The sequence below is a fragment of the Bison bison genome, unplaced genomic scaffold (assembly GCF_000754665.1).
Source record: "Bison bison bison isolate TAMUID 2011002044 unplaced genomic scaffold, Bison_UMD1.0 scf7180017864533, whole genome shotgun sequence".
Classification (NCBI taxonomy): Eukaryota; Metazoa; Chordata; class Mammalia; order Artiodactyla; family Bovidae; genus Bison; species Bison bison.
In genome coordinates this window covers 11,935,823-11,945,821 of record NW_011495082.1, presented here as the reverse complement: position 1 = coordinate 11,945,821, position 9,999 = coordinate 11,935,823, and positions in this window count along the sequence as shown.

Here is a 9,999-nt window from a genome sequence, read left to right as displayed (position 1 = left end):
TTCACTATTTTATTTTTATTTTGTTTTAAAGTCAAATTCAACCTTAAATTTTTTTCTGCTCCTTTATGGTAGCGTGCTACTGTATATGAAGCATTCAACTCATACAACTACATGTACAAAAACACTAGTAAAATTAGTGAAATTAAGCATCTAATTAGAAAAAAATGATATGCTGAAGAGTAAGAAAATAAAAATAAGCTTTTTGACTTATAAATTCTGTATGGCACATGTTTATATTTTTTCCTTTGAGTAATTTGTAGTCTTTTTCATATTTTTTGCCTCAAAAAGAAAGCTCAGTAAAACAATTATGCATGCTTTATTAAGAATTTTATTTCTAAATAAGTCTATTTTTCATTGAACATTAAAGATATTTTAAAAATAAATAGCATGGTGTGAAAGAGGAGGATCAAAATCAATATGCAACCACAGAAGATGTCCAACTTTTTCTCTTGCATAAACTCTCCATTTGCCAAGGATAGATGTTCTTTAAAGAGGCAATTTTTCTCCAAAAAGATCAGAATATGCCCCATTTAAGCATTCTCTTATAAGCAATTTGTCTTTAACTTAGTGCATATTTAGAGTCTGTGGATGAAATAGATGGACAATGACTAACTGACTATAGTAACATATGCCTGCTTGACTGCAATCCATACTGTTCAGTAGAAACTTTGAGTGTGTATAAAAGGTGGAAATGGGACAAAAAACCTCCAGGAAAATTGGAGTGGGTCATTTATTCAGCTGACAAATAAATATCCCACTATAAATTACTATGAGTAGATTTCTATCAAAACCACTGCAGCCTTAAATTTCCCATAAAATCCAACTCAGTAGGTAGTTTCCATTCAAATAAAAAAAATCAGTATCCAGGTAAGTGGAAAATCTTGAAGGTTAAAATATGAACTCCATCCTTTCATGCCTTGGGAGAAAATCTGTATTTTTGCTGGCTGAAACAACAAACTAGAAGGGTGGGACAGAAAAATTGGGGCTTAATGACCTTTTATTATGACTAGCATTTTGTGCTCATTGGTCACTCTAACAAACTGAATTCAGTTTAAAAACTACAATGTAAAAAAGTAAATATCTGGGAATAGGTGCATTTTAAAGAAACTACGATTTATTTTTCTCCATCAAAAACTTAAATTAATTTCCGAGTTCTTTGGTATCGTGTCCTTAGTCTGTACTCCCCTTCTCTGTCCCTTTATCTCCCTAACTACATGGACTGTGGCATCTTATGGCTCATTTGTGTCTCTTGCCATTTCTTTTCACTATATTTGTCCATCATATTATTCCCCATGTGGCCTTATGCTAATATAAGAAGGCTTTAAATACAAGTGTTTTTAAATTAAGATAGTATATTTAGCCCACAAATTTTAACTTTAAAGTTCAATAAGAAAACAAGTCCTTCTGTGTTCTGCATTTAACTCAGTAATCAATACTCTTCGCAGTAAATCTATTAAGGAAGAAAATGCTTGAACAAGTTAATCCATACGTACATAATTAATTTTCAGCAAAGTCACCAAAGTAACTTGGTGAAGAAAGGAATGTCTTTTCAATAAATGATACTTTAACAATTGGATATGCATATAAAGGAAAATATGAATTTTAACCTATACCTCACAACATGTACAAAAATTAATGATTTGTCTGAGATGATAAACATAAAACATAAATGTATAAAGCTTTCAGGATGAAATATTCATTACCTGGGGGTAAATGTAGATATTTTAGGGCACAAAAGGTAAGATTCATAAAAGAAAAAAATAAATAGATCAAAAGACACCATTAAAAAAATAAGCAAGCTTCAGATTGAAAGTATTTGTAAATACATCCCACATAAGATTTGTACCCAGAATATAGAAAGAACTCTCACCATCCAGTAATAAAAAAGACAATTCAATACCAATATGTAAATTTTAAACAGATGACATTGAGATACCCCTACACACACACTAAAGTGCCTAAAGATTAAAAGACTGACAATATCAAATATTGATGAGAATACAGAACAGTTGGAACTGTTATATATTTTTGATGGAAGTGCCAATGGTATAACCACTCTGGAAAATGTTTTGGTGATTACTTATAATTAACCAATTTAATGATGTAGAAATTATTCTCTCAGTTATTCCAGAGGGTTCAGGATGGGGAACACATGTATACCTGTGGTGGATTCATTTTGATATTTGGCAAAACTAATACAATTATGTAAAGTTTAAAAATAAAATAAAATTTAAAAAAAATAAAATAAAAAAAGAAAAATATATGCCTACAAAAAAACTTGTACAACAAAAGAATTTAAGGTGTATCCTTGCCTGAAAGGACTTAGGTTCTGTAAATTTAGTTCTTCATTAATTCTCACAAATATTTACTAAGCACATCCTATGACTGAATGACCGCAGGTAAAATGGAGAAACATAAATCAGATTGTGAAGACCATAGGATTCAATCTAATTAGGAACTAGAAGTTTTCACATATAAAAAAATGTAATATAATGTCAAATGTGATCCAGTATCAAATAACAATCCAACAAAGACAAAATGCCAAATAATAAAAATGATTACCTAGGATATTTCTTTTTTTTTTTTTTTGATATTTCTAATTGTATAACTGATTTGCTAGATTTTCTCCATCATTCCAACATCCCACACAGAAATCTCAAGCACTAATTTCTAAGATCATCTCATTTGTATCTAAAACCAGAGAATTTTTAAGGTGTGAAGAGCCTCAAAAACCATCTATGTCTTCTTTGGAAAAAATGTGGATTTAGATCTACCACCCATTTTTAAATCGGGTTGTTTGTTTATTTGATATTAAGTTGTATGAACTTAATATATTTTAGATATTAACACATGTTAGTCATATATCATTTTCATTTTTTTCCCTTTCAGTAGGTTGTCTTGCATTTTGTCAATGGTTTCCTTTGTTAGACAAAAGCTTTGTTTACTATTGTTTTTATTTCCTTTGGGAGATAGATACAAAATAATATTGTTACAATTTATATCAAACAGTGTCCTGCCTGTCATCTTCTAAAAATTTTATGAATTCTGGTCTTAGTTCTTTAGTTCATCCTGAGTTTATTTTTGCATATGGTGTGAATAAATGTTCTAATTTCATTCTTTTACATGTCCAGTTTTCCCAGAATGTATTAAAGAGATTGTCTTTTCCCAAAAAACTTGCCTCCTTTGTCACATATTAACTGACCAAGACTTTATTTTGGGGGGCTCCAAAATCACTGCAGATGGTGACTGCAGCCATGAAATTAACAGACACTTACTCCTTGGAAGGAAAGTTATGACCAACCTAGATAGCATATTCAAAAGCAGAGACATTACTTTGCCAACAAAGGTCCGTCTAGTCAGGGCTATGGTTTTTCCAGTGGTCATGTATGGATGTGAGAGTTGGACTGTGAAGAAAGCTGAGTGCCAAAGAATTGATGCTTTTGAGCTGTGGTGGTGGAGAAGATTCTTGAGAGTCCCTTGGACTGCAAGGAAATCCAACCAGTCCATCCTAAAGGAGATTAGTCCTGGGTGTTCATTGGAGGGACTGATGTTGAAGCTGAAATGCCAATATTTTGGCCACCTCAGGCGAAAAGTTGACTCATTGGAAAAGACCCTGATGCTGGGAGGGATTGGGGGCAGGAGGAGAAGGGGATGACAGAGGATGAGATGGCTGGATGGCAGCACCAACTCAATGGACATGACTTTGAGTGAACTCCAAGAGTTGGTGATGGACAGGGAGGCCTGGCGTGCTATGATTCATGGGGTCGCAAAAAGTCAGACACGACTGAGCGACTGAACTAAACTGAACTGAACTGACCATATGTTTCTGGGTTTATTTCTGGGTTTTCAATTCTGTTCCATTGATCTATGTGTCAGATTTTGTGCCAGTACCATACTATTTTGAATACTGTAGTTTTGCAATATAGTCTGGATTTGGGGAGATTGATACCTCCAGCTTTGTTCCTTTTTCTCAATATTGCTTTGGGAATTCAGGGTCTTCTGTGGTTTGATATTAATTTTAGGATTGTTTGTTTCAGTTCTGTGAAAAATGTCATGGGTATTTTGATAAGGATCGCACTAAATCTGAAGATTGCTTTGGGTAATATAAACATTTTAACATGTTTTCCAATCCTTGAACGTGGAATATATTTCCATTTCTTTGCATCATTTTTAATTTCCTCCATCAATATTTTATAGTTTTCAGAGTATAGCTATATGGATAACTAAACATGATATCACTAAATATGAGAAATGTATTTCCTTTATTTAATTTAAGTTTTATTACTCCTACCCTTGGCTAAGTTTATTCCTAGGTGTTTTATTCTTTTTGATGCATTTTAAGTGGGATTTGTTATTTTCTGTTTCTGATAGTTGATTGTTGGTATACAGAAAAGCAGCAGATTTCTGTAAATTATCTTGTGTCTTGCAACTTTACTGAATTCATTTATTAATTCTAATAGTTTTTTGGTGGAGACTTTAGGATTTTCTGTATATAGTATCATGCCATATCTAACAGTGACTGTTTCATTTCTTCCTTTCCAGTTTGGACAGCTTTACTTTTTCTTCTCTGATTGCTGTGGCCAGGGCTTCCATTATTATGTTAAGTAGATGTGGCATGAGTGTTCAGCCTTGTCTTGCTCCTGATTTTAGAGGAAAAGCTTTAAGCTTCTCACCCTTGAGTATGATCTTGTGAATTTGTCATAACTGGCCTTTATTATGTTGAGATATGTTCCCTCTATACAAATTTTGATGAGAGTTTTTACCACTATATTTTGCTCAAAGTGTGTTACTCAGAGAGCAGTCAATGTGCCTAGAGTTAAGTAATGCAAAAGTTTTCTACAAAACTGTGAGAAAATCAGCTGTTTAAATATCTGACTCGGACTTTTTGATTTACTGGTAGATGCATTTGTAGTTTTAAATCCTAGAGGCCTGCTTTACTATAACAGCAGATCTAAAAGCTAAAAGAAAAGGTACACTTGGGCATCTCCATGTGTATCTGTACCACCAAACAAAATTGAATTCTTTGAGTTTGCCATCATTGGGTCTTCAGGATAATTTGCTTTAAATAATCTTGCTTGGATTTAGTTAGGAATTATTCCTTTTGGAATTGAAAGATGATATTTGTTCAAAATCACACTTTAAGGATTTATATAAAATTTTTCAAAGAGCTTTCTTTCTCATGTAACAATTTTTAGCTGGCCTGGAACCATTTGTTGTCTTGGTTCATTATCCTGGACTGAAGAGTGGCTATTAATTGATTTTCAACAGGGAGAATGTCAGTCATGTAATTTACTTTCTGTATTTGATTAATCTAAAGCAAGACTGATAGTAGGCTAACACTCAGGCCACAAGGATAGAGTTAGATGATGACTCCCCACCTTCCTGCCTGGAGATAGTTTGAGCCTGGATTCTTCCTACAAAGTACTACAATTAGAGTTGTAAATAACTGTATATAAGCAACAGAATAACTATATATGGATAATTATAATAACTATTCAATATTATATATGGATAATATTAAAAAATAATTAAAAGTTAGTTGCTTAGTCATGTCCACTCTTTGAGACCCCATGGACTGTATTTCACCAGCCCCCTCTATCCATGGAATTCTCTAAGCTAGAATACTGGAGTGGGTAGCCATTCCCTTCTCTAGGGGATCTTCCCAACCCAGGGATCAAACCCAGACCTTCTGCATTGCAGGCAGATTCTTTATTGTCTGAGCCACCAGAGAAGCCCCATGTATGGACAATAGACAAATATAAAATGACTAAATATGAAAAATGTATTTTCTTTAGTTAATTTAAGTTTTATTACTACTAAATGACTTTCAGTTTTAAGTTTTATTCTTGGATTGTACAATAAATCTACTGGGAGAAACCTATGAAAATTGTACACATTAAATGGCAAGATGACATTTTTTAATATTTCTGTATTACTGAAACAATTGTGTGAAAAATAAAAATCACTTCACATTTTAGTATTTGTGTGAGTCATATAAAAGTTATTTAATTTTTCAAATTCAATAATGGAATAGAATATGAAGAAAAATGAGTATCAAGTTAAATTTGACCAATTGGAATTAATTATTTATAAAATATTGGGCATAATTTTTTCAAGTATCTATTTTTACAAATATATTTACATATACAAACACTCACAAAACTAGATATAGATAGTACAGTAGCATGATTTGTTAATCAAGTTTGTTGTGACCTTAAAATTTAGCTCTATATCATCTTTATAATAACTGCACAGTATTTCACTCTAAGAGTTTATTTATTAATTTATTTTTCTGTTGATGGATATTTAATTTATTTCCACTTTTAGATTTATAACCAATATTGCAAAATATTTAGTTACATATCCATTGTGCTTTTGCCCAATTATGTATTAGAAATTAATACCTGGAAGTATAATGATGAAATCAAAATATTGAAACATGTCTCTTTCCAGAAACTCGTAACAGATTAAGCACATTCAAACACCACTTTCCCAGTATCCTTAATAATGCTAGGGATTATAATTTCAGCACTAGTCTCTAGTTAACAACACTGCTGGGACCAGTTTTACACTGCAATGATCATTTTAGTTGGTATCATACAGAAAATAATTAGACAATTGTACCTCCATTGCTAACCTACCCATAAATATTGTTTTTCAAATGTCAGGGCAAGGTTTCATCACTAAATTATTCAATCTGAATGTTTTGCTTATATTTGGACATCCTCCATGGGTGGGGGATTATTTTTACCAAATATATATGAATTAACATAACCATGGAAGGAAAGTTATGACCAATCTAGATAGCATATTCAAAAGCAGAGACATTACTTTGCCAACAAAGGTTCATCTAGTCAAGGCTATGGTTTTTCCTGTGGTCATGTATGGATGTGAGAGTTGGACTGTGAAGAAGGCTGAGGGCTGAAGAATTGATGCTTTTGAACTGTGGTGTTGGAGAAGACTCTTGAGAGTCCCTTGGACTGCAAGGAGATCCAACCAGTCCATTCTGAAGGAGATCAGCCCTGGGATTTCTTTGGAAGGAATGATGCTAAAGCTGAAACTCCAGTACTTTGGCCACGTCATGTGAAGAGTTGACTCATTGGAAAAGACCCTGATGCTGGGAGGGATTGGGGGCAGGAGGAGAAGGGGACGACAGAGGATGAGATGGCTGGATGGCATCACTGACTCAATGGACATGACTTTGAGTGAACTCCAAGAGTTGGTGATGGACAGGGAGGCCTGGAGTGCTGCGATTCATGGGGTCGCAAAGAGTCGGACACGACTGAGAGACTGAACTGAACTGAACTGAATTGAACATAACCATGCTGTCAGTGGTGCGTTAACAAAAATGATTATAAATTGTTAATTGCTAACTATACTAACTTCACATCACCATAGAGATGTGAAAGGAATAGAGAAAAAGCAAAAATAAAAAGTTTAATCAATGACTAGTAACTGAGTTCATATGAAATGCTAGAATGAACAATCAGTGTAAGCCTGTGAGTGGGTGTCATTCCTACAAGAAAAAAAGAAAATCACAAAAAAACAATTCTAACACTGTAATAGTGATAGGAGTAAAGGAATAGAGAATCACTATAAATGTTGATTTAAGAAAGGTCTACTTCCTGCCCCCTGGTTGCATTCCCAAGGTAGTAAAGCCTTGCTACAGTTCAGTCTTTAATTTTTGGACCTAATATTGACCACCCTGCTAACTGGTAAAGATTTTCACTATCCTTATCAAAACGTTAAACATCAGTATCCACAATAAAATAGTCGTTTTCCTCTTGAGATGCTTTCCCCTTCTGCCACCCTGGAGAGCTGAGACAGTGCAGGGTCCACTCCCAGTCATTTGAAGGCCCTGTCCTTCTCTCTTTATTCATTAGGGATTTTTCTTTTGTGGGCCGAGATCAAATGGTCTGGCATCTGTCAAGGTTGGTTATTTTTCTGGAACTTTCAAGAATTGAGACTTTCTAACCTTCAAAACCTCCCCTCTACACACACATATATTTTCAATATTTTCTACTTGCAACTGTTTTATAATGGGCATGGAGATCCTTTTATTGAAAACTGTTTTCCATCCTTGCAAATCTGGAATGAAATGTCTAAACTGGCTCTGACCTCAGTACAAGAACAAGCTCCCTCTTTCCTATTTTTTGTTTTTGGTGATGTGATGAGATCTAAAGCTTACCTGTCAGCTTTACACATTGAAAAAGATAGAATAAGAAATTTGGCTGCATTGTATTTAAGGTTTTAATATGTTTACCTGAATTAAGCTTCTCATATAGAACAATTAAGTGTTCTACATTAAGGTTTGAAACTAAGCCATTGGCCCTTGTTCATCTGTTTTTCCCTTAACTACTTTGTATAATGAGCAACCAAGATGTGTTTCTTAGGTTCTTATTCATTATACAAAAGCATCTTAAAGTTACCTTTTTGTAAAGTAGCATTATTTTATCATGTTAAGCAAGAATAATGCACAGGAAATATTCAGAGACAAACTCCTTAGTAAAAAGTGAGTTTCCAGTATTGAGAGAGATCCCTAGGGTTTCTGAAAACTAGCCAAGTAGACTAGTCAAGCCAAGTAGACTCCACCTCTCTTAGAGTCCATGGGAGGAAGCAATGTTTAGCTAGAATCAGGCTTCGTTCGGGAATGTTGCAAGATAGCAGAGTCCAAAGAAAATCAAGCTTCAGAGTGTTAATATTCTTACTTTTAGTTTGTTGGTGTCAGGCACTGGCAGGTGATGCTAAACTGGCTGCTTTCATATTCTTCATAGTTAACTTAGTTTGAACAACTGAATTCAGGATCAAGAAAGTCCATAATAGGACCAATCTCTGGGGAATGGCAGCTCTTGTTCAGAGTTTATCTGTGTGCCCCAAGGGGTGCCCGTGAGTTGGCTCCAATTCTCTAGGCATTGGTCTCTGGAAATTTGTCCCTCCAAGATTTTCTTATACTTCATTAAGATAGTCTGTACCTTTGAAATGCCTGACTCAATACACCACTGGATATGGTAATCAAAAGGAGAAAGGGATAAGGTGCTGGGCAAATAATGAGAAACAAAGTCTAAGACCCATGGACCTCATGATCTTGTCTCTGAAGCAGAAAATGTATACTGCTGAGTGAGTTGCTATTACTTATGGCAAAACCAAAATACTTCCCTATATTTAGAAGCTCTACTGTTATATTTTGGACTTCAGTCTTAAAGTCACTGAAAGATATAAAAACTATGAAAATATAAGTCTTCCCCTGTGCTTTTTTATTCTTTTTTATTCTTCTTTTTTATACTAATTCTGGTCTCTGACTATGTAGGAAGCCAATGTGGTAAAGTAGAAAATTAAAAAGAAAAAAAACCTGGATCAACCTTAAGGAATCTGGAAAATATCTCGACTGCGGACCTGGATTTGGAGCGATTGTGATCTCCGTAAGCCACAGTTTGTTCATTTATAAAGAAAAACCATGAGTGTTTGTTGTGAAAATAATCCAAAGACAGTAATTTAAGCAGTTATAGGACATATATATGTGTGTGTATATATATATATATTCATGATAAATGAATCACACAGTTTTTGCTAGGAAAGAAATTACAATACCATTGTTTTGGTGATATATTTGTATGCGGCTATAAATAGATGGGGAAACAGTGGAAACAGTGTCAGACTTTATTTTCTGGGCTCCAAAATCACTACAGATGGTGACTGCAGCCATGAAATTAAAAGACGCTTACTCCTTGGAAGGAAAGTTATGACCAACCTAGATAGCATATTCAAAAGCAGAGACATTACTTTGCCAACAAAGGTTCATCTAGTCAAGGCTATGGTTTTTCCTGTGGTCATGTATGGATGTGAGATTTGGACTGTGAAGAACACTGAGCACTGAAAACTTGATGCTTTTGAACTGTAGTGTTGGAGAAGACTCTTGAGAGTCCCTTGGACTGCAAGGAGATCCAACCAGTCCATTCTGAAGAAGATCAGCCCTGGGATTTCTTTGGAGGGAATGATGCT